This window comes from Mercenaria mercenaria, chromosome 17, assembly GCF_021730395.1.
Source record: "Mercenaria mercenaria strain notata chromosome 17, MADL_Memer_1, whole genome shotgun sequence".
NCBI classification, from domain to species: Eukaryota; Metazoa; Mollusca; class Bivalvia; order Venerida; family Veneridae; genus Mercenaria; species Mercenaria mercenaria.
Window position 1 is genome coordinate 38,062,751 of NC_069377.1, and position 24,973 is coordinate 38,087,723.

Sequence of the window (24,973 nt, forward strand, 5' to 3'; positions counted from 1 at the left end):
AAAATGTTTTTATCAAATGATACGGTTGTCACATTTAAAGCCACTATAAATTTATATTCTCCCTCAACAAACGGTAATTGTTTCTGATATCTTTTAATAATCATTGCGCGTAAGTGTAATGAATTAAATTATTTTAAATGTGGATACACTAATGTCAAATTATTTAGTGTGATGTTTCCTTCCGCACAAAGGTCATGTACTTGTTAGTAAGAAAGGGTGCATGATGTTCCTTTATGTCGGTGTATTGTGAAAATGGTTAATCATGTAACCACATGCGTTTTGTGAAGGCTGCGTTTTTGCGGCATTCCTTGTTTAATATTAATCCTTGTTTTTTTCTTCTACCTATACATCTATATATATATTTCACTTGTTTTTGTCGACCAGTAAATTTAACAGTGTTTGTTTACATTTTAATGACATGTGACAAAGGTTTATTGGAGAGAGAGAGAGAGAGACATATATATATATATCTCTCTCTCTCTCCAATAAACCTTTGTCACATGTCATTAAAATGTAAACAAACACTGTTAAATTTACTGGTCGACAAAAACAAGTGAAAACTTTGTTGTTTCATAAAAATTATTTGATAATTGTTTGAACGTAAATAACTGGGGATCGACCATGTCATTTGGTCTAAATTGGCATCTGTATTCAATTAAATAAGTACCAGATTTTATAAAAATTACCGTAACGCTTTAACCAAATATCAGCCGTCCTACTGACGAATGACTTATTACACCCTTGTCAGAGCACGCACAGTACTTGGTAATCAAAAATAAAAACACGTTTTGCTATATTAGCAAAATAAAGTAGTAAATTGGTTTTTATATACCTTGCTGACAAAAATAAGCACAGCTTATCACAAAATGATAATATCCGGTTTACTCGTTCAATAATACCACTATGTACATGTTAAGCGGAAGTGACATCCCATAATAGAGCTTGACATTTTGAAAGAGGTCATATTGTGTACTACACTGCAATTATGACCCTGGTCGGAAAGGTCATTTCAAATCTAATGTAATCACACCCGTGGCCTTGATAAGATAACGTTCTGTAATGTTGAACGGGTTATTTAAGTTAGGGCGGGGGCTTCGTGGCTAATGAGATAAAAAAAATGTCAAATTCCTATGTCCAATATCATTTTACCATCATCAGTAGAATATACAGGCTTTTGTCTCTATTGAAATGGAAAAGAATAAAAATGTAGACATATTGTTATAATCAGTCTAGTGGCTAGTCTATTAAGATCCACTGGGTTAATTTAATGTTTTGCTGGCAAAATTCACGCGATTTTGAAATGAAAAGAAGATATTTTATAGATATGTTTGCATAGACTTGACTACAATACTGATTTTAGACACCTACTAGACGCCTATAGTTTATCCAATACATATTACTATTTTCTGACATTTACTTCGGCAAAACATGTTGACGAGGAAGTGAATAAACACACAGTATAACGAACGTATTGCATTTACATGCGACGATTATGCAATATTTCAACAATGTGCGTTGATATTTATCTTTTTTTTTCTTTGTTTATTTTTTTTCAGACTTCCTTTTTACATTCACAATACTGTGGCTATATTTAGTTAAACGTTGGTCAGTATTAATTTGCAATGTCTTAAACACAACAACAACAACAAAAACAACAAACTATACAATAACAACAACAACAACAACAACAAAAGAACTTACGATCTTGAAACACTGTTCTTTCTGTGACGTGCTATAAGTACTGGTACTGTGTTGAATCCAATGATTAATCTTCTGTACAATGAATATTGTCACAAGGGTTAAATTGATGTACTTTAGTATTGAGATATCAATTGTTTACTAAAGGAATTTACTTAAGCTATCAGCTCGTTTTCCAATCCATGTATTTGACATGTAAATATTTGTTGTACATGTTATGTGTATGTTGCTTAAAAAAAATAAATAAAATATTGTTTAAACTAATTGTTTACTAATTTTGTGACCGCTGATTGAACCACTACAGTGACTACTGCAATCATCTACGCTTCAAATATTTTAAATGCGTTGTAAGACCTAACTGTTACGGTAATTACAATTAAATTGCGTTGTCAGGACATAAATCATTGCCGTGGTTTATTGTTAAAATCCACATACTCTGTATGCATTGGCATCTCTATACCGTCATGATACACAACAGTTCCTTCTGTCATGATGTAACATACTGTCTTAGTACTTTCATACTGGACTAGTGACATTGTTTGTTTTATTCTAGCTCAGATTGTACCTTTGCGTTTTGTTGTGATATTCGTGAATGAGGCTAATCAAGTTTAGTATTACTTTGTTGGAGTAGTGACTATATTTTTGAAGTGGAATGCCTGCAATGTCACAGCTTTTATCAATACCTACTTTCCCAGATGTTTGTGTTTTGTCGAGTTTCGCTTCAGCACCACTGTACTGGAATAGCAACAAATTCGCATCAGTACCCAATGCACGGGATATTGCGATGCCGTTTTATTTCCGCAAATGTATTTGATTCAGTACCTACTTTACTGTTGTAAGCAAATTGTTCGCCTTAGTACCTACTGTACTGGATGTTGAAAATGCGTTAGTCGTTTCATTTCCACAAATCTATCTACCTCAGTACCCACTGTGCCGCTTTAAGCAAAATAATCCATTAACAAGATTTGCCTCAGTTCATACTGTACCCGATATTTCAATTGAGTTTTGCGCAATACGCAAAACCGTCTTTTTTTCTCCTTGTACCTACTATACTCAATATTGCGATTGAGTTATGCGCAATACGCAAAACCATCTTTTTTCTCCCTGTACCTACTGTACTCAATATTGCGACTGAGTTATGCGCAATACGCAAAACCATTATTTTTCTCCCTGTTCCTACTGTACTCGATATTGCGAATGAGTTATATGCAATATGCAAAACCATCTTTTTTCTCCCTGTACCTACTGTACTCAATATTGCGATTGAGTTATGCGCAATACGCAAATCCATCTTTTTTCTCCTTGTACCTACTGTACTCGATATTGCGATTGCGTTAGGTGTTCTGTTTCCATATTTTGTTTTACCTCTGAGTCAGTACGTATCAAATTAAACCATTGACATAATTTGCCTAAGTACATTCTATACTGGTTTAAGCATATTATTCATTGTCTTAGTTCGCCTCAGTACCTACTGTACTAGATTTAGCGGCTACCTGTTAGTTAGAGATAGTTCCTTATCGGAACTATTAAAGTTATTACTATTACTATAAAACTGTTTATAAGCACATTGCAAAATGTTATTACATTATTCCAGAGCAAACTTGCTTTGTGACCTTATAAACTCACTAATCATCCCTTTTTCTTTTGAAGTCCAGTGCAGTAGAATTCTGTTAGCAGGATAAATAGATGTTTATATATTGCTAAAAGTATATTTTTACTTATTTTTCACGTACGAAAGGTTGTGATTTCAAAATGTGTACGCATACGTTTTAAACTTCATAATTTAAATATACAAGTACATTTTGAATGTATACATGCACAGTTTAAAGGTATGAAAAAATTGACATTTTTGCGATGAATAAGATAACATCCCTTCTAAAACGTCCTTCGAAGTCAGTGTTCGGTCAATAATCAAACAGTTTTACTTCGTTCTTAACACCCCAGTTACACACAACCATCGGTGTATGATCGGGGGTTTTTTAGGAGTGAACCGATGACAACGTATTTAACATCGATATTACCTATTGGTCACCTGTTTTCCACCTATCAACTGCTATTGGGAAAAGATAAGTTATATCGGTGAAAAAATACCGATTGGAATTTTTAAACATGTTTAAAATTCTCGATTGGTGAAATTATTTTACAAATTGACGATTGACAACCTGTCTACAACTGGTCCGAGAGCTCACGGACTTTTATTGCAACAATTGAGGCCAAAAGAAGTTTATACATTTTTGGAAACAATATTTCATATCCTCCATGAAAATCCATTTCTTATGTTTCAAAGCCGTGCCTATCTATATTTTGTTTACTTATGTTTAGGATAGGGGAGGTAAAACTCACTTGTAAAAATTTAGGGGGTAGGGTAAAGTTTACGTCTACCAGTCTTTTCACTGTTTAATTACAGTAGCTATATGATTGTAAGTAAATGTATATATGTCAACCAATGTCAGAAAAAGAAATTCATCAAAAAGGAATGAAGGGCAAACTTAATATTTAAGGTCAAAGGTGAAATTTATGTACCAATCACAAAAATTGGCATATTTGAAATTTATTTTTATTCTTAAAAATTAGTTTGTTATAATAAGTTACTCAGCTTTATATATGTAATGTGTATATATCAGTCAAAGTCAGAAATGCAAATCTTATTGCAAAACGTCAAAGTCAACCCTGATAATTGAAGGCCAAAGTTCATTTCCATGCAAAAATATGAAAAATGTTACATTTACTTTTTCTAACGTTTTTAATATGTATTCACATTGTTAGTCACTGAAGTTAATTCGTTTAAATGTCTGTATGTCAGACAAAGGCAGCAGTGCAAAGGTAAGCCCAAAACTGCCAAGGGTAAAGCATATTTCAAAGACCAAAGGTCAAATTTGTATGAAAAACTGCATGAATAGCTTCCTGTTTGAAATATAACAGCTATTTTTTATCATTATTTGTAATTGCTCGTGATTTATTTTAATGTAAATATGTCCCACAATGTCAGTAATAAAGGTATCTTCTAAAATCAGACACGCTCAAATGTGATATTAAGGGTCAAAGGTCATTTTCAAGTAAAAGAATGAAAAAGTAGCTCTTTAACTTTTCTTCTTGTTAATGATATTTTGTCGATATAAATCAACAATATCGGTTCATTTTAATGTAAAAAAAGTAGGCGATGTCTGATATGCACATATTATTTCAAAACATTAAAGGTCAACCATAATATCGATGGTCAAAGGTCAAAAAAGGGAGTAAAATGTTGCAATAATATCACCTGTTTGTAATATTTTTTATTGTTTAAAGTATTTGTTTTGTCTTTTTAGTTACTGATCGTTGTTCATTTTACTATATATATGTCAGACGATGTCATGGAAGAGAAAATAAGTCAAGGTCGAACCTGGTATTAAAGGTCATGGGCCATTTTTGTGTAAAAGGTCAAATTGTAGCATAATTACTCATTACTTTGTTCAAAAATAATAGCGCTTGTTATAATTTTCTGTTAGCAATGTATTTTAATGTATACATGTCAAGCAAGGTCAGGAATGTAGGTCTTATCCAAATAAGGCAAAACCAAACCTACTATCAAAGGTCAAAGGTCAAATTTGCGTGAAAATTAGCAAAAAAAACCCAGAATTTTTGCAATGATTTTTCAGTATTTTTTAGGGTATTTCAAAACTATTAACTAATTATTATTCATTTTAAAGTATATATAATAGATGATATCATTCTTGACATAATAATGAAAAATTAGTCAAGGTCAAATCTGACATTAAAGGTCAAAGTAGAGGGCCTTAAAAACTCGCCATTATGAAAAAAAAAAACTGGCTGGAACAAGTTGTGAAGTAAATGCAAAGATCCTTGGCAAGTCTACACAGGCAACATACGGCCCATAGCAGAGTACGCATCAATCTCATTGGTACCTGCTTCCAAAACTAGTAAAGATAAACTGGACAAGGTTAAATTTCATGTCTGAGGATATAATCCCGGGGCAGACAATGAAAACAACTCCAATAAAATAAATGGAAAAGATAGCCAACCCTGAGCCATAAGAGACAAGACGAGAGTAGAAAGCTTTTGTGCATGCAGAGAAGGCAAAGAGACTACCATCCCACCTACTCCACTCAAACCTCGAGAGCAGAACCAAGAACAGACTGAAAAGGCAGAGTCTTAACCATATCGTCAAAGAACTGCAAAAAGGTAAAGCAGCAGCACTGGACACAGAGGCAGAGCCGCTCGAGCCCAATGACAATGTGGTCCTAAGATCAGATTGGAGGTGCTAGGAGAAGAAAAGGGAAAGCAACATCAGGCTTACCAACAATCTCTTACGCTAGAAATGATCAATAACCGCTATCCAGCACACTCTTGGATCCAAGCATATACCGATGGATCAATGGAAAAGGCAGTTCAGAAAGCTGGGAGTGGTGCCTACATCAAATTTTCAGACAGCCCCACCTTCATACTCGGCAAGAGATACTCCAACAACAGACCCAGATGCAAGTCCTCACATCGGCGACACTCGAACTGTATGAGCGAGGAGAAAAGGGACAATATATTCCTAACACACCCCAAGTCAGCTCTTCAGGCTCTCTCAGCAGGTCCATCAGACAACTTAATCAGACAGCTGTTGAAAAACATCGAGCAACAATGTAGCATTTCGATGGATTCCTGCACATGTGGGCATAGCTGGAAATGAAGCTGCGCACAAACTTGCAAAGACAGCAACCAGGCAAAAACAGCCCCAACCCCCAACTTCATACAGAGAAGCTCATACTCTATGGAAGAACAGCTTTGCGTCAGACTGAAAGAACATTAATGGAGGTTACCTGCCAAATCAGGACTGTGTACACAAGCTAAACAGCCAATTAACTGTCTTCTGTCTGCACAATGAAGACTGTGACCTGTGAAAACGTATGAAGAAGCTGGGAGTTGCAGAGAAAGCTAAATGTCGGTGCGGATCAGAGGAACAAACACGTTCTGCAGAGCTGTTCCTATCTGGAAGAAGCACGCCAGAAAGTTTGGCCAACATACATCCCATTTGAGACCAAGTCGTGGAGAGATGCCAGCGACCTGCAGAATACGGTGCAGTTCATTGCCGCATCTAATCACAAGATATAAAACGGCCATAAGAAGATGAAAGGCAGTAAGGAAGTAAATAAGTAAATGCCAAATTTAAAATGAATTAACATCAAGTTATAACAAGTTATGTTTGAACAAAGAAATAAAATAATAGCGCTATCTTTTGCATTTATTACCTGAAAATGAATTTTAAACTTTAACATCAGGACTGATCTAGACTCATGTCTTATGATATCTTCATTGTTGACATTGACACACATATATATATATACATGTATGAAACTTCAAGGAATAACCACAAGATATTAATAATGACAAAATACCTTTAAACAATGAAAAATTGCAAAAATGCTCTTTTGCGATCTTTCACGCAATTTCACCTTTTACCTTTGATATAAGCTTTACCAATCACTGTTCTTGAAATTAAATCTGCATTGCTGACACTGATGTACAAATAAACATAAGACAAAATTATTTTCAATTACCAAAATGACAAGATAATTTGTAACGAAGAAGAAATTAAAAATGCTGTATTTTGAATTTTTACATGAAAATGACCTTTGCCCTTTAATGTCAGGTTTGATCTTGACTTATTTTTCATTATTATTTCAACAGTAATATTGTCAGTTGTATATACTTTAAAATGAATACTGATCAGTTTTACTAGTAGTGACAAAAAGAACCTACACAATACAAAAAATCATTGCAAAATTCTAGTTATTTTGCGAATTCTTACACAGATTTGACCTTTGACCTTTGACAATAGGTTTTCCTTTGACTTATAAGAATAAGACCTACATTGCTAACCTTGCTTGACATGTATACATTAAAGTGAATTGCTAACAGTGAATTATAACAACAAGCTATTTTTGATCAAAGTAATGAGTAAGTATGGTACATTTTGTGATTTTGTATACAAAAGTGACCCCTGACCTCCAATACCAGGTTTGACCTGGACTTATTTTCTCTTCCATGACATCGTCTGACATAATACAGTAATATGAACAACGATCAGTTACTAAAATGACAAAACAAATACTTTTTAACAATAAAAATTATTACAAACAGGTGATATTATTACAACATTTTACTCACTTTTTTGAACTTTGACCTTTGATATTATGGTTTACCTTGAATGTTTTGAAATTATATGTGCATACTAGACATCGCCTAACATTTATACATTAAAATGAACTGATATCATTGACTAATATTGCCGAAATATTATCAACAAGAAGAAAAGTTAAAGAGCTATTTTTCATTCTTTTACATGAAAATGACCTTTGACCCTTAATATCACATTTGAACTTGTCTGATTTCAGACGATATCTTTATTACTGACATTGTGGGACATATATACATTAAAATAAACCACGAGCAATTACTAATAATGATTAAAAATAGCCTTTATATTTCAAACAGGAAGCTATTCATGCAAGTTTTCACACAAATTTGACCTTTGACCTTTGATATAAGCTTTACCCTTGGCAGTTTTGGGGTTACATCTGCACTGCTGACTTTGCCCGACATACAGACATTAACACAAATTAACTTCAGTGACTAATAGGGTAAATACATATTGATCAAATTAAAAAAGTAAAGGTAACATTTTTCACATTTTTGCTTGAAAATGATCTTTGACCTTCAATTATCAGGGTTGACTTTGACGTTTTGCAATAAGATTTGCATTTCTGACTTTGGCTGATATATACACATTACATAAGTAAAACTGAGTGACTTATGGTAACAAACTAATTTTTAAGAATAAAAATAAATTTCAAATATGCCAATTTTTGTGATTTGTACATAATTTGACCTTTGACCTTAAATATCAAGTTTGTCCTTCATTCAATTTTGATGAATTCCTTTTTCTGACATTGATTGACATATATACATTTAATGACAATAAGATAGGTACTGTAATTAAACAGTGAAAAAACTGGTAGTGGTAAATTTTACCCTACCCCCTACATTTTAACAAGTGAGTTTTACTTCCCCTATCACAAACATAAGTGAACAAAATATAGATAGGCACGGCTTTGACACTTAAGAAATGGGTTTTCATGGAGGATATGAAATATTGTTTCCAAAAATGTATAAACTTCTTTTGGCCTCAATTGTTGCAATAAAAGTCCTTGAGCTCTCGGACCAAACCGATATCACCGATGAGCCACCGATAGGCAACCGATCAACAAATACTTACCACCGATAGAATAAAGATGAAAATCAAAATGCGACATTTCGTCGGTTTTGATCGGTGGTTAATAGGGATTCAATCTGTGATCAATCGATTGCCGCCATCGTGTCATCGGTGGGTTTAATTTGTAAGTGGCCAATCGGTATTCATACGTACTCATCGGCTGTTAATCGGTTGCCGGACGCTTTTGATCGGTGACCAGTCATATTTTGTGAGTGGTTAATCGGTGGCTAGTCGGAGACAGGGCGGCGTTCGATTGGTGATGTAGGGTGTTGCTCGGTATTATATAGGCCGTCGCCAGTAGTTTTGCTCCAGTTTCTGTAGTAGTTAAATCCGCGCCACATTGGAATGAAATTCTCTGACAATGCTTGTAAAAAAGAAATTTAAGAAATCCGACAAAGGCACTCCCCCATGACTGCCTGTGTTTACCGTCAAGAGCTCCACATGCATGAGGAACATTCCACCTCCTTTCAAACTCTTCAGCTATGGGCCTCCATTCTTCAGGTGCATTGGGGATAAGGATGACCTCTTCGCTGTATGATTGTACTATAGCCTCGCAGACTTCTGGGATAAAGAGGTAAATTGTTGTCCTAGCCACCCTGAAATCATAAGAGAGGGAAGGGTATGAATCCCCTGCTGCTAGGTGCCGTAGTGTTACCGCCAGCTTCATGGTCTAGGGCTTTTCTCCAGTGGGTGTCCGACTTCTGAAGTCTGGGCGCTAGACGTTGCAGAAGCTCGTCGAACATTTCCGGTGTCATCCTCATATAGTTCTTGAAGGAGCTGGTGTCCCCTTCCCGCAACTCTGCAAGAATGGTGCTATACTGTCCAAATTGAAGCCTTCTCTCCTGGGTTAACCAGGGCCTGGTCCACCATCTCCTTTGTCTCCTTCGGCGGCGTCTATGAACAGCTATGGGCTGCTAAACAAGTTGAATAGCATGTCTGACATTGAGAATTGCCTGCTACTGCAACATGACACCAAATTGCTGGATGGCTCTGCCATTCTCCATGATGTTATTCGGTCAAGTACTTAACAACTGCAAATGATTCATCGGTTCTCATCACTTAAACTTGTTGTTTTAATAAAAGAACCGACAGCAACCTATATCAAGAGATTTGCAAGCTATTAATTACCGATATCGCCGGTCGTACAAAGATAACCAATTATGAATCACAGGCCATATCAGATGGAAAGTGTTTAACCACTGATGACTAGCTATCAAACACCGATTTATCAGCGGTACGACCGATTTAGCTCCGATTTGCTCCGATTTACAAACGATAAAAACCGATAGTATTTTAGCATTTTTATCGATGAAAACATCCTTATCACCGATCCAACACCGTTTGAGTAACTTCCGGCCACCTACCAGCAACACATGAAACGTTTTTTAACAGATTGGACAGTTGTCCATCACCGATGGCCGATTACACAGAAAACCAGAACTAAACTCACGCATGACAACCGATCAAAACAGCGAGTAAAATGACCGATTGGGGACCGACCTTGTGTGTAACTGGGCCATTACAAAGTGTACCACCATAGATCGATAACCAGTAATTTTAAATAAGTGTCATAATGGCCCGTAATCAAAATTACAAATATATACGTATTAATTTGAATAAGTTTAACCAAATAACCAATCATCGTGAACAATGCTTTCTTGAAACGTTCTTATTCATATCGGACTTTTTTACAATTATCCTGACGAGAAAAAGAAACGCCTCATTCGAACTCTGTCAAAATCTTATTTTGTTAACCGTGATTCAAAATTAGAAAAGAACAGTTCAATTCGCAAATATGATGATTTAAAAGAATTGATGTTTAATTAGACAGCATTCCACGGTGGCATTATGCTTCAAATCTTGAATTTCAATAATTTGGTCAGAGGAATTTCACAGACACAATCAGTCGCGCATATGACCACCTCTACTGGCAACCACAGCTGCAAGAGGTCGCCCCACGGACGCGAACCAATTACGAATCAGATACCTTAGGTTTCTGGCCTACTCTTCGTGGAATGAGGTGTCGAGAGTGATTAATATAAGTTGTAGTACTTGCTTCACAATCGACCTTAAATAAACTAGTATAAACTAAATTATTTTCACAGTATGCTGTGTGACAACGCACTGAGCCATACAAACGGCTTACTTCCGCACTTCATATGGCTTTATGCAGCAATATGGCTTAGTGCTCAAGTAGGTGTAACGCAGTAATGCATAAATGTATTTTGTATGGCTTAGTGCAGCAGTTGTTTTGATGTTTCCAAAGATGTGTGAACAAAACTACTGTCAAATAATAAACTAACGGTGATTTTACAGTAGTTTTATTGATAAAATCATTAGACTGTAAAGGACGAGAAATAATTCCAATACTTGGGAATTTTAGCTAAAAATAACCTTTAGTTTTTAACTTTAACTTTAAATATATATATATTATTTTCTAACTAAACTAATAATAAAGTATATCTCGTCGATATTTTTCTTTTATATCATTTTGCCTCAGTTTTGTATTTCAATGCTTGTGAGTTACCTTACTTACGCAATAAGCCATGCAAAATGTTTTGATTGGAATTATTCATACGACTTACTGCTTTGTTTACATTCGTGGCTCGCTGCACTGCGTCTATTATGCAGGTAAACGAATTGAGCTTATTGTTAAAAAAATATTACAAGGACAATACAATTTCTAAAGTAAATTTGTTATTTGTGCCCAGTTGGGTTACACTTTAATATTCCGTATGTATATGTCGATGGATTACATTTAACTAGATGCCCACGGGCAACATGTCGAGCACGCCAGCTGTCAAAAGGACCAGGAGTTGCACATGACACCCTGTCTCATTGAAGCAAACATTTATGCCAAATAAAAAATGATTGCAAAAAGTTACAATGTAAGTTATTTAAAGTAACAACATAGGGAAGTAAATCTTTAAAAAAATCTAAGTCCACATAAAAATCCTTACCAGTAGAGATAGGTGAAAAATCACCTCAAAATTGAATGTAACAAGCATATTGTACTACAGAAAAGTGGTCTTGATTTTTCCCTACAACCAGTAAAAAAAAATTACGATATAAGCTATTTATAGTAACCACAAAGGGAAGTAATTCTAGGTTCTTGCACATGACACTCCGTCTCATGATGGTGAACAATTGTGCCAAGTTACATCAAAATCCCTCCATGCATGAAAAAGAAATGCTCCGGACAAAGTCATTCTTGTATCTGACCTTTGACCTCTAAGTGTGACCTTGACCTTAGACCTAGGGTCCTGGTTCTTGCGCGTGACACTCCGTCACATGGTTGTGAACATTTGTGTAAAGTAACATCAAAATCCCTCTATGCATGAAGAAGAAATGCTCCGGACAAAGTCATTATTGAATTTAATCTTTGACCTCCAAGTGTGACCTTGACCTTTGAGATTGGAACCTGCGGTTTGCGCTCAACACTCCGTCTCACTGAGATTAACATTCACGCCAAATATAAACCAGATTGCTCCATGCATGTCAAAGTTATCGTCCGGACAAACAAATCCGGACGGACGCATGCACGGACGCACTGACGCACGCACGAACGCACATACACCGAACAGCCATTTGGACAACTATGTTTTCGCTTCCGCAAGCGGGCTCGACAACAAACCAACTATTTGCAGTCGAGCCTGCAGCAGCAGTCATATTTACCTTTACAGCATCTTATCTAGGCCGATACTGCTGGAAACGGTACCAATTGTACAGGCAAGGGTTTACTGAGACCGTCAGTGAATTAAAGATATATACATCTGTATGTATTATATGAAATTCTATGGCCCGATTCTCGATGTCCATCTTTCAATGTAATAAATGGTTCTTTTAAACCCTTATATTTACCCAAAGAGCTATAAAAATAAATAGATCGGCAACTTGAAAGGCATATAGAGCAAATCTCGCCAAAAAACGTGACAACTGAATAAGATCTCGTTTACCGAAAGTAACGCGTTCTCCACGCGCCATTTTGTATGCGAAAGCAATTATTCATCGGTAAATTAATTATCACCGTATGAACACGATTCTTTTAATGGTAAGAAACGTATACTTTGTGTCTTAAGACTATTTCACATTAAACTTATGTTGTTTTAGAAACTAACATGTATTTTAAATGTAGTTTTAAAGGTACAAAGTGTAACTCAATGCCCGCCGATGTTTGTTTTTACTATGATAACGCCGATTCACGCTCTGACACGAGATCACGCGCGATTACAGCCAGTTGCCATTCTGTGTATTTTATACTTCTCTGATTTACTCCACATCCTCTAGAAATTCAATGAAAGTAGGGCTCATACACCTTTCAAATATACCAGTGTACGGTCATTGCATCAAATGCATAATCAAAAAGAAACTATGTATTAAATGCTTACTTAAATCATACTAACTAGATCGCCAGCTTCTAAAAATTGTTTGTCCACCACCTTTTTGCCAATATTTACCAGACATTATTAAAATCTTTATAGGCATAATATCTCGACCAGTTTTGAAAACCAGCTAGATCTGCCTAGACACTGGCGTTATTACCTTTTAACTGCCAAATTATTTTGCCAACTTAGCACGGTGCGCTCTCTATCTTGGAAAGACCGCTTAAACCTTTTATCCATCTTCATCAAACTTTCTCAGAATGTGTTAAGGCATAATCTCTCGATCAAGTTCGTTAACCAACCAGATTGCTTACGTCAATGTGTAGTTATGACCCTTTTTTGTTTCATAAAATATTTTCAGAATCATTGTTTTGACGACCGTATTGTGCGACAGTTTGTCACACTTCTTTATTATAACAGCTATATTTGTTCCGTATTTACGCAAACTGAGGGAAGGGGGCTTAATGTGGTCTCAAATAGCTACTCTACCAAGACCTTCCTGTCGATAATTTACTACTAGTATATGACAAACTCACAAAAGAAACGTTCAAAACAGTTCGTAAAAGGAACTAGAATGTGTGTTGTTGCAAAAATATGCCACAATCTCCTACCAGCACGAGCAATTTGCTATAAATCAAATATCAGTCATTAAACTCATTCGGGTTTTGTAGAAGAAGCCGGAAACAAACTTACTAAGGGAAAAGAATCTGGGACCGGAACGTGCCGAGAATATGCACAGTTTGGCTTGTAGGCTTGATATCAATCGCTGCCGGGAAGTTTCAACATGTTATAGACCAAATCTGGATTCGGACAACAACCTCTCTCTCTCTCTCTCTATATATATATATATATATATATATATATATATATATATATATATATATATATATATATATATATATATATATATAGATAGATAGATAGAAGGATCATTACTCACTTTCTGAAAAATAATCCTACCGTAACATGCTTTTTTTCAGATTAAGGTCTTTGTTATACTATTCATTTCTTTAACTATTCTGTTTCTTGGTTCAAAAACCTACTGTTAAAAACATTTAACCGTGTACCGGAACAAATATATGCAATATGTAATAATATATCTTGGCATTGTTCTATAAACCCTATGTTACAACAAATTGTGCACCCCTTGTCGCAGATTTGTTTTTATATTGTTATGAAAGAGATTTTATGTTGAGCCTTCTCCAGATACGCAGGCAGATATTATAACTGCATTTAATAATACATCACGCTATCTGGATGATATTCTTAATATGGATAATCCGTTTTTGGTCAATTGGTGGGTACTAATTATCCTAGGGAGCTTCAGTTAATTAAAACTAACAATTCGGATACTGATGCTTCGTTTTTAGATTTACATCTCTCTATTTATGACAATATTATACATGCCAAAATTTATGACAAGAGGGATGATTTTAACTTTAGTATTGTAAATTTTCCCCATTTGGATGGGGATGCACCTCAGGCTACATCTTATGGGGTATATATTTCTCAATTAATTCGGTTTGCCAGAGCGTGTAGTCATGTCAAGCATTTCAATGAACGTAATCTATATATTACAAGTAAACTTCTTCAGCAAGGCTACCGTTATTACAAATTGCGTAAATATTTTGCTAAATTTTACTATCGTAATTCTGATTTAGTTTTAAAATTCGATAGTAATTTAAAGACATTTCTGCGAGAAGGTATTTCTAAACCCGTTTATTATGGGGATGTGGTTTACAAACTTCGTAAGATCTTGGGTCATGGTAATTTTCCAAATGTATTTGGTAAAATTATAAAACGTTTTATTAAAAGAGGTTACGACCCAACACATTGAGACATACCGCATGTTTAGTGTTCAACCCGTTTACAGTTGGACACTACGCTTTCCTCTTTGATTGCGTCTGACGGAAGAGGGGGAGGACTCTATGAGAAACAGTTTTTTTAATCCTACCAGGACTGAACTGTTTTGATATCTGTCTTCTGGCCTGTTTCGTTGGGCCCTTAAGGGTGTTTCTCTTGTTGCTCTGTCTTCTGAAAAGGCACTGAGTACATACGTTTTTGGTTCTAAAGGTTTGCTTTTTATATATTTATACACAAGCATTTTTGTGTTTTACATGCCATGCCTTTTTGTTTCCATTACGTGTGTTAGAGATTCACCTGGAGGGAATTACTTTTATTTATATTGGCCCATGTCTTTGGAACATGGTGGGGGTAAGAGTGAGGTTGGGTGCGCACCATAAACCGGTTTAAGCTCCCCAGTGGTGTTTTTGCCACTGACCGTTCCAAGGCGGTGCCCCACTGTGTTCCTTTGTTTGTTCGTTTTGTCCTCGTGTGTTGACTTTGTGTGTGCGCGCGTGTATGTTTGTGTGTGTTTGTGGTGTGCACGTCTGCGTGCTGTTCTTGGGGAGGCTGCGATTTTGGTACGTGGCATTCCCTGTTTGATATTTGTCTTTGTTTTTTTTTCAGATACCTTGGTAAGTAAAAGTTATGGTGTAAATGAACAGTACACTGTTTTCTCCTTGCTTATCTTTATTCACAGGGTGGTCTTTATTCGGAGGTAGCCTTTAATACATGCTTGACTGTAATACTATGGACAATTTGACAAATTAGTTCAATCAGATGCCCTTCCATGTAACTGAAACAGAACGGGATATTTTACTATAATAGGCTTTTCCGATTTTATAACAAACAGATAATTATGCAAAGTGATCCCCGTTCATACCCCAACGCCGCCAAAGTTCATAGCAGTCTGTGATAAATGTCAGAATATTGTTGTAAGCTTTTATCACAAGCAGTATACCTAGTTGTAAAAGGAAAGTAATATCATTGCAACATGTCTTCGATAGTTTCTAACAACTGCAGCATTAAGCTATATCAAAAATTCGTATGGCGTACTGCAGCAGTAAACTTATTAAAAGTGCATCGGTAATCTTTATATATGGCTTACTGTTGCATATGGCTCCATGCGTTGTCACAAAGCTATGACAGTTCTCATTCCTATGGTGGCTGATTTGTACCATTTCGTCTTTTCGCCTTTCGCCTTTTCGCGCCGCGAACCCGCCAAGCGAAACACGAGATTTAAGAAGTTTGAATAGCTATGGCGCAAGCGGGAACTTGTTAAACATCAAGGGAGTGGGAAGAAAATCCGGTAATCAACGGGGTTGCGACGCGAAATATCGAGATTTTAATACTCGAACGAAGGGTTTGAAATGTAGACGTTAACAAAACTATGTCTAAAAAAATTCGCCTATACGCCCTGTGTTCCAGCTAATAAGCGTGTTTTCGTGCCGCGTCCCCGGTTTTTATGCGAGTTTTGCCTCGCGCACCAGCCGTTTTGTTTCATCAATCTCATCTATTGCCCCAACCATACCCCTGCCATTCAAAAAATCTCCCCGTTTTTCCCCACGACCGACGACAATGAAAAAGTCTTAATGACTGGGTCGCACTACGACAACTCAATAATTATCGAGGTCGCGAAGCGAAAAGCCGACGGAAAGAGATCGTTAATAAGTGTCTTATTGCTCAGCGACCTAGCCATTGCGTCTTTTAAATCCAGTTTTCTTTCCCGCTTCCTCGCTTATTAGTGTGTTTTCGTCACATGCCCCTCTGTTCATTCCGCCGTCTCGACTTGCGCTCTTTGTAATTGATAATTTAGGTTATAGTGATATTTGATAGATTTTTACAAGGTGTTAATTATTTTCCTGCTATATACAGTCAGCGTACACGTGATCAATACTTGCAGTCACGGCATTAATCTATTTTGAATATGTCAAAATTAGACTATTACAGAAAATGTAAGTTTTTTTAGATTTGAAAAATAGTTACATTCAACAAGAAATGATAATCTAAGAAAATATTTTACAATTTTTGGAATGTGTTCTCATAATCTGAAAATTGAATTTTGAAGACTTCATGCAACTCAAAGGCATGAACGTATAATTTTTGTAAAATGTGTAGCACAAACATGGTTGAATAAGAGTATCATTTTTCTATTAAGTTGTCTTGCATATGTTATTTTAGAAATATATACCTCGGTTACTGTGCATGATCTAGTGTGCAGAAATTCGTAAATATTTTGCCATCTAAAAATGAATCTTAGTTAAAACTGCAAAATATGTGTATGATGTTTTTCTTTTAAAAAAGTTAGCCATTGAAACGGAAACTGATATGTTCATTTGTAAAACACTCTTTAATTAATGCATTTTATTTTGTTTATATGCATTTTATGTATGTTGGCCAAAAGGCATTCTATATGCTGATTTGCCAAACAAAAAAGCTCTAGATATAAAACCGTAAAACAAATACATAGTAACAGTTGCTGGCGAACACTAGCTAACATAAGGTAACGCACAGTAATTACATACCGCCGCAGAAAAATAACAAACAGCTCTGTTAATTTGTCTACAGTAAGGCCAAAAAGTGGCGACTATTGAGTGCCGTTTTACTAATTAATCACTATTTTCTTATAGCTGATATCACAGATAAATTTACTGATATCAATATTTCATTGATGGATATCACAAACTCATTTTTTGACAAAGACTATTTTTCGATATTTTGAAATTGATATTAATGTATAATTTAATACATTAAAATCTAACAATGATATTATTTGTGTATGAAATATTGATATTAAGGATGTCATAAAAATCATATTTAGAGGTTTACTTTAATGATTTATTGATGTAATTAAACGTCATTTATGATATCATGAAATTAAGATAGGAAATCATTTAATTGAATTACGGATATGAAAAAATATTCGTACTGAAAGATATCCAATATCGAAAGGGAGTGTGACACCACCTGTAATACAATAAAATAATTCGATTTCGTGGTCAAATAATTTCGTGATTTCGCCAAATGGGTTAATTTCTGTGGGACAAGATTTCTTTGATTTAAAATTTTCGGGATGAAATGCCCCGCCCCCCCCCCCCCCCCCCCCCCCCCCCCCCCAAAAAAAAAAAGAAAAAAAGAAGAATCAAACACGTATAAATGGAAAGTGTTCTTTCATATATTCATTTGGAATTGATCAATGGACTTACGTAGAATATTGCTGTTGCTTTACACATGTTTGCTTTTTGGCTGTAAAATGCTTGTTTGCAAGGACTTGTACGTTGTGCATATCATATTTTTGCTTAAATATGTTACAGTCAAAAATATAACTCTAAGATGTGCATTTTACGTTCATATTATGTGGCAACATTTTTGATGAAAAAATTAGGAAACGCCTTTTCCAGAAGAATTTTTCTCCAGGTACGTGAAGTGAAAGTTTAATAATTTTCTGATATATCAACCGATCTTAATGAATCTTCACCATGGAGCTGAAATACAATGATGTCAATTTCTATAAATTATTCATGTTATGAATATACGATTGATGTATTATTTCTAGATTAATTTAATAACATCGATGAAAATATAATCGTCCATGTCTCATAAATATTTTAAATAGGAAAGAAAGGCTTAATTTAAGACATCTTATTAATAAGTAGATGAAACTATACGATATACAATAATTTAATTTAGCAATATTTCAAGCTACAAAAACCGAAAAGATCACAAAGAATGTGGCATTTCCTTAACTATATATAGGAAAATGAACACGATATTAACGTAGCACCTGTACTGCACTATACTCATAAATAACAAATTCAGTTATTTCAAACAATCCAAGGTAACAGACGTCTGTAAGAACGAGGTTTTGCTTAATATAGAAATAATTGGCTGAGACTTAATAAATTTAATACATTAAAGCAGGAACTCAGGTAATCTTAATCATGAGTACTTTCGACGTGGATCGGCGAGGTTGCTGGTCGAAAATTCGATAAAATGCTCTCTCGAAAAGACGAGATTTTATAGATTTTTGGCGAGGTCCCTTGGTGAAAATTTTGTTTACATCGACTTTACGCCCCGCAATCCCGCCGCTCGAGTTCTAAAATCCGCGCCTCCTTAATCAGCGGATTTTCGTCTCGCGCACCCGCTGTTTGGCAAGTTGCCTTTCCGGGCCCCCGTCATATAAACTTCTTAAATCCCGAGTTTTTGCTTGGTAGGGTCGCGAGGCGACATGGCACAACTTTGCAATACAGCCTGTGTATAACTTACCGTCCATTGTTCAGGGAATAATCTTGATCTTGCATTAAATATTTTTTTCTTAATTTGACAATGATCAAGCTATCATACTTTACATCAAAAGGGCTTACTTCCGCGTGTTTCGAGCTTTGAAAAACACTTTTTTTAAACATGTCTTTGGTTGGCTAGTAGTTCATTGCCTAGAATAAATATAAATGGAATAATTATAATATCATCATTTCATTAACATTTGTAACGAAGAAGAACAACATTCTATATGCTGTGGTTTCTATATACATACTCTTTATTTCCACTTTTCAGTGATTATAACATATATGACAATGATATACATGTACATGGGAAAACAAGAAACAACATTAGTATAAGCAAGAAATACAGTTATCAAATATGTAGTGACATGTTACATTAAATCATATTCACGATTTATATAAATTGAATATAGTATTCTTTAGATATTTACACAGCAAAATCATTTACAAAGTTAAAGATACAATCGGATACATCTAACACATATATCAAAAAGGTATAATCTTATGTGCGTGTTTTTATAAAGTCACCAGTAGATAAAGCTAATGTTACTTAAACGACTCACAAGTACGAAAGTTGGAACAAGATGCAGCAAAGGGAAACTCCGCGACGAACAAAGCAGTGTACGTAGTACTGATAGAACTGGAGATGGTATAGTGGTACTGGTGTCTTTGTTGTAGACCCTAAGCAAATAGACAGTCTGATGGGGTTTCATGCATGTAAAAGTTTTTTAAACGTTGGTGAAAATGCTTGTAATGATGCAGTAATGGGCAATGTGGGAAGATACCCAATGTATATATTTGCTGCTAAACGATGCATTAAGTATTGGATTAGACTTTTGAATATGCAAAGTCACAGATATATTCGACTGTGTTATGAATTGTTACTGTACTTAGACAGATTAGGTTATAGTAATTGGGTTACGGAGGTAAGAATAACCTTTTCGAAAACGGTTTCGGATATTTTGGGAAGAACGAATGGTTACACATCCAGAAACGTTTTTGATGATATATGTTCAGCAATTAAAGGACCAGAATATACACTCTTGGAAAGTTAAATGTGAACAAAATGTAAAACTAAATTACTACGTACACTTTAAAACCTTATATACTGTTGATAAATACATATGTGATGTTGATGTTAAAAAATATAGAAAGCAACTTGCTATGTCTCGAAGCTCAAATCACCATCTTATGGTTGAAAAATGCAGGCAATATGGTATTGACAGAGAATATCGCATTGTCCCTTTTGTGAAAGTTCACAGGAGGATGAGCTTCATTTTACTTTATTTTGTCCTCTGCATAATGACACCAGAGCAATTATATATCTCAGAATTTTAAAGTACATATGCGAATGAAGAAAAGTTTAATATGCTTATGTCTAACGGAAATGTCGAAACAATACGAAATATTTCAATGTATTTATATCATGGCTTCCAGAAGAGAGAAGAATACCTTTCTATATTCAAACAGTCTATTGTACAGGGAAACAGAATATATTTTTGATATAGAATACTTGTATCACGCTGGCTTGTAACTGTCACTGTATATTATGATATATATATATAGACGCATATTTGTGTATGGGCCGGAGGCCTTATGTACAATAAAGAATTGAAATGAACTGCTTCATGAATGTTGGAGAAAAAACATTGCCTTTGTAATGTGAGCAGGATTTTTATTGTTGTATTTAGTGACCTAATTATTGAGTGATCATAATCCATTTGCGAAATTGACCTCATGGAATGAAATGTATTGCATACACATGGTTCTGCATAAATTCAGACTTACGTAGTTGTTCATCCGAAATGACTGAGTTCAAACTTAGCCCAGATTTTATCAAGATAATTATTCTGATAAATGTTTAATCAGGAATGTGAGCTCTATATGGTACTTTTAGGTTAAATGATGAGGATGTACAATGAGTGTAACAATTATCATTTATCCCACCTAGGGGCGTGAAACTCAAAGTTTAAAAGGAACAAGAAAATTATAACCCACGTGATTTATGTTTACGATTACGTTGGTGTATCTACTAGCCTAACGGTATTGTTGTTGTTGTTGTTGTTTTCTTCACCTCCTCCTTAAAAGAACAGCCTTATTGTTAGGTGACAGTTGTAAAAAGTTTGACAATAATTATGCATATCAAACATTAAACACATAAATACTTAACTTAAAAAAAAAAATTAAGTATAAAACTAAAAATGTATGACACTGTTTATGGATGTTTGTTCCAGACGTACGTACGTTCTGTGCAATAAGTATGGTGTTGATTACCAAAAGGGGAATGAGCATAGCCATGCCTACATTAAGATGACAGAGCCTTGTACTTTATTACATAGAAACAACGACATGGTAACAACACGATACACAACATACAACAATCCTTAACAACAACTTAAATGCACAACAATCCCTTACAAATGCTAATTCAGAAGTAGAAGTATAAAATCTACTTAATATATACATACCAATAAAAGTAACACAATACAGTGGGTTTAAAAATTACCATAAATTAACTTTACAAAGCATTATCCGGACTTTTGGTTGGAATAAAAGGCCTATACCCCCTATCATATAAAATCAATTCGTTAAATAACAGTGCATACAATATAATAAATCAATATTTAAAATAAATACAAAATTAAATTATTACACACGAAAAAGGTAAACTTCTTTCTGGCGCATTGAACAAACTGAAATCGAAAGGAATTTTCCACGTTATGTCCGGTACCAATTGCTTCCTTTTTTGCTTTTTGATTTCTTTCCTGTTTCTTTTTTCTAGTGAAACTTATTTTTCTCGTTTGCATTGTTAAATTTGATGCCATTATTATGGGCCAAATCAGACATTAAACATAAAATATTGAAATTTTGCAAATCGAAAGGACATACACTGCACTGCACTCACAAGAAGCTGTAAGTAAATTATTATGGCTTTTTACAATTTAGTGTTTACAGTCTTTTATTAAATTTGAAACTAGTTAGGCTATATATAATGATCACTTCGTGTACTTAAAATTGTCTTATTTACTGTGTTTAGGTGTCTAAATGGAAAAATTCATGTCTTCAGCAAATACATGTATAGTCTTGGGTAAAATTACGTTTTACTTTGAATCAACAAAATACTTTGCATGCCCTAAGCACAATGCAAATGAATTTATATGTCAAGTTTATATAGCATCTGCTAGCATCAGAACAAAAAAATCAGAATATCTGGATCTATTAGACAGACATAGCAGAAAATGCTATCAGTTTCCACAGCAAATGTACTGGTAGACTGGTTGTCCAAAATTTCGGAGAGCTGTTAGCAGAAATAATTTTCTGATTTTGGAGAAGACAGAGCATTCAGAAATAATGTGCCTATTTACATAGCTCTCTTGACGTTGACAGACTAGACAGCTTACCACGTTGCGCATATTAACAAACGTTATTACCATTACTACGTTTAGAACGTAACGTATAAGTTGTTTCGTATCTGCTAATAGGTATAATCTGGGGGAAGCATGCTATATGAATGGATCGGAATCTGCAGAACTCAGGGTCTGATTCCATTCTCTCTTCCCAGTTAATGCCATTGAATGAAATAATGCTGTTTGTGACCATGGATTTCCAAGTATATTTGGCCGGGAATATTGAAAATTGAATATAGTCATTTAAATATTTGAATAAACCATTCGGCACATGCCTCGATAAATCTTATTTGATTTTGAGTTCATTTCATCATGAAAAGATTTAGCCGCAGTTTAAAATTTTGATTGGCTAGGCATTCATTTGGCATCTGGCAGACCTTTTGTAGGAAACATTAGCTTTCGTCTGTCTACAAGGGATTCAAAGGAACGCCATCCTAAGAGTGAGAGGGCCATATCAGTACGTATTCTGTTAGGCAATTTTCGGATAGTTTTGGCTGCTAGCCACAAAAAGCGTTCAAGTAATGAGTCTTTTTGTGTTAGATTATTACACAATTCGCAACCGGTACAATGCGACTTGAATGGAGACCTTTTCGACCAGGCTTGCCAAGACTAATGAATTTACTTCTGTAGGCAGGACTGAGAAAAATGATACATTGGCAGATCATTATGCCATACCATATCAAAGGATTAAATTGTGTCCAAGAATAGTGTGAATGCCTTGCTTAAATGTTCTATATACGCGTTAAAGGGCCATTTTCTCCTGAAGGTTATATGACGGAGTTATTGATCCCAGATGTTCTTGGAAGGCATTTTGTTGAATATTTGGAAATTGTTTACCACAATGTTTTGCCGTTTTTCAGTCTCACAAGTGCACATTTTCAAAGAGTTTGTTAATTGCCGATTAAAGGGTAATAGGCGGGTTACTGCTCGTATAGGTATTTGGCTTTCCATCTTTGAGTACAGGGATGGTGACACCTAGTTTAAACAGAGCAAGGACATATGAGTATTTAAGTATTAAGTCAAACAGAGTTTTAGGTATTCTAAGTGTGAGACCACTTTTAAAAGATGTTCATGCACAATACCATCAAAACCCGGTGCCTCTTTGGGCTAAACACTCTGGAAAAATAGTTTAAAGCTATTGGAAATTTTAAATGGGTCTCTGAATGAATATCCGTCAAAGGAAATTTCTGTTACCAAAAAAAAAAAAAAAAAAAAAAACCAAGACAAATATCAAACAGGGAATGCCACGTACCAAAAACGCAGCCTCCCCAAAACGAAACCCACGCAGACGTGCACACCACAAACACACACACACACACACACACACACACACACACACACACACACACATACGCACATACACGCGCCCACACACACAAAGCCAACGCATGAGGACAAAACAAAGAAACAAAGGAACACAATGGGGTACCGCCTTGGAACGGTGCGCACCCAACCTCACTCTTACCCCTACCATGTTCCAAAGACACGGGACAGTGTAAATAAAAGTAATCCCCTCCAGGTGAATCTCTAACACACGTAATGGAAACAAAAAGGCATGGCATGTAAAACACAAAAATGCTCGTGTATAAATATATAAAAAGCAAACCTTTAGAATCAAAAACGTATGTACTCAATGCCTTTTCAGAAGACAGAGCAACAAGAGAAAAACCTTTAAGGACCCGACGAAACAGGCCAGAAGACAGATATCAAAACAGTTTAGTCCTGGTAGCCAGATCTGCTATTTATCTTTCCATTTACAAGTTACCAGAATACGTGCAGGTCACAGTCTGCTGTATTTTTCAATTCATCGTAATATTTTGTTTCACAGTCTAAAATGGCATGCTTCTGGGCATTTAGAAAACAGAGTTCAGCATCCTTATATGACCTACAAAGCTATTAAAAGCATCACGCGGTCTTTCACTGTCATCCACTGTCTACGTTTTTCTCTTTGTACTAAGTAGGCTGATATTATATTTTTAGTGCAATAAGGTTTTGAATAGGCGTTAAATTCAGATGATGGTAAAATTTCTGATGCAGCAATTTAAATAGAAGATACATTATGATCACGCAAACAAATAATGGCCGCTTAGGAAGAACTAG

At 35.2% G+C, this 24,973-nt stretch overlaps 2 protein-coding genes across 2 annotated transcripts in view; both read right to left on the bottom strand.

Moving 5' to 3' along the window:
• LOC123536762 (L-threonine dehydratase catabolic TdcB-like) overlaps positions 1-1,823 on the bottom strand; it is a 32,482-nt gene extending 30,659 nt beyond the window's left edge. Inside the window, exon 1 of the mRNA XM_045320160.2 lies at positions 1,702-1,823. The gene's annotated coding sequence lies outside the window, so the exon portion shown is untranslated. The remainder of the gene's footprint in view (positions 1-1,701) is intronic.
• LOC123534117 (uncharacterized) overlaps positions 1-24,973 on the bottom strand; it is a 310,888-nt gene that overhangs the window by 123,089 nt on the left and 162,826 nt on the right. The gene's annotated exons all lie outside the window — the stretch shown is intronic.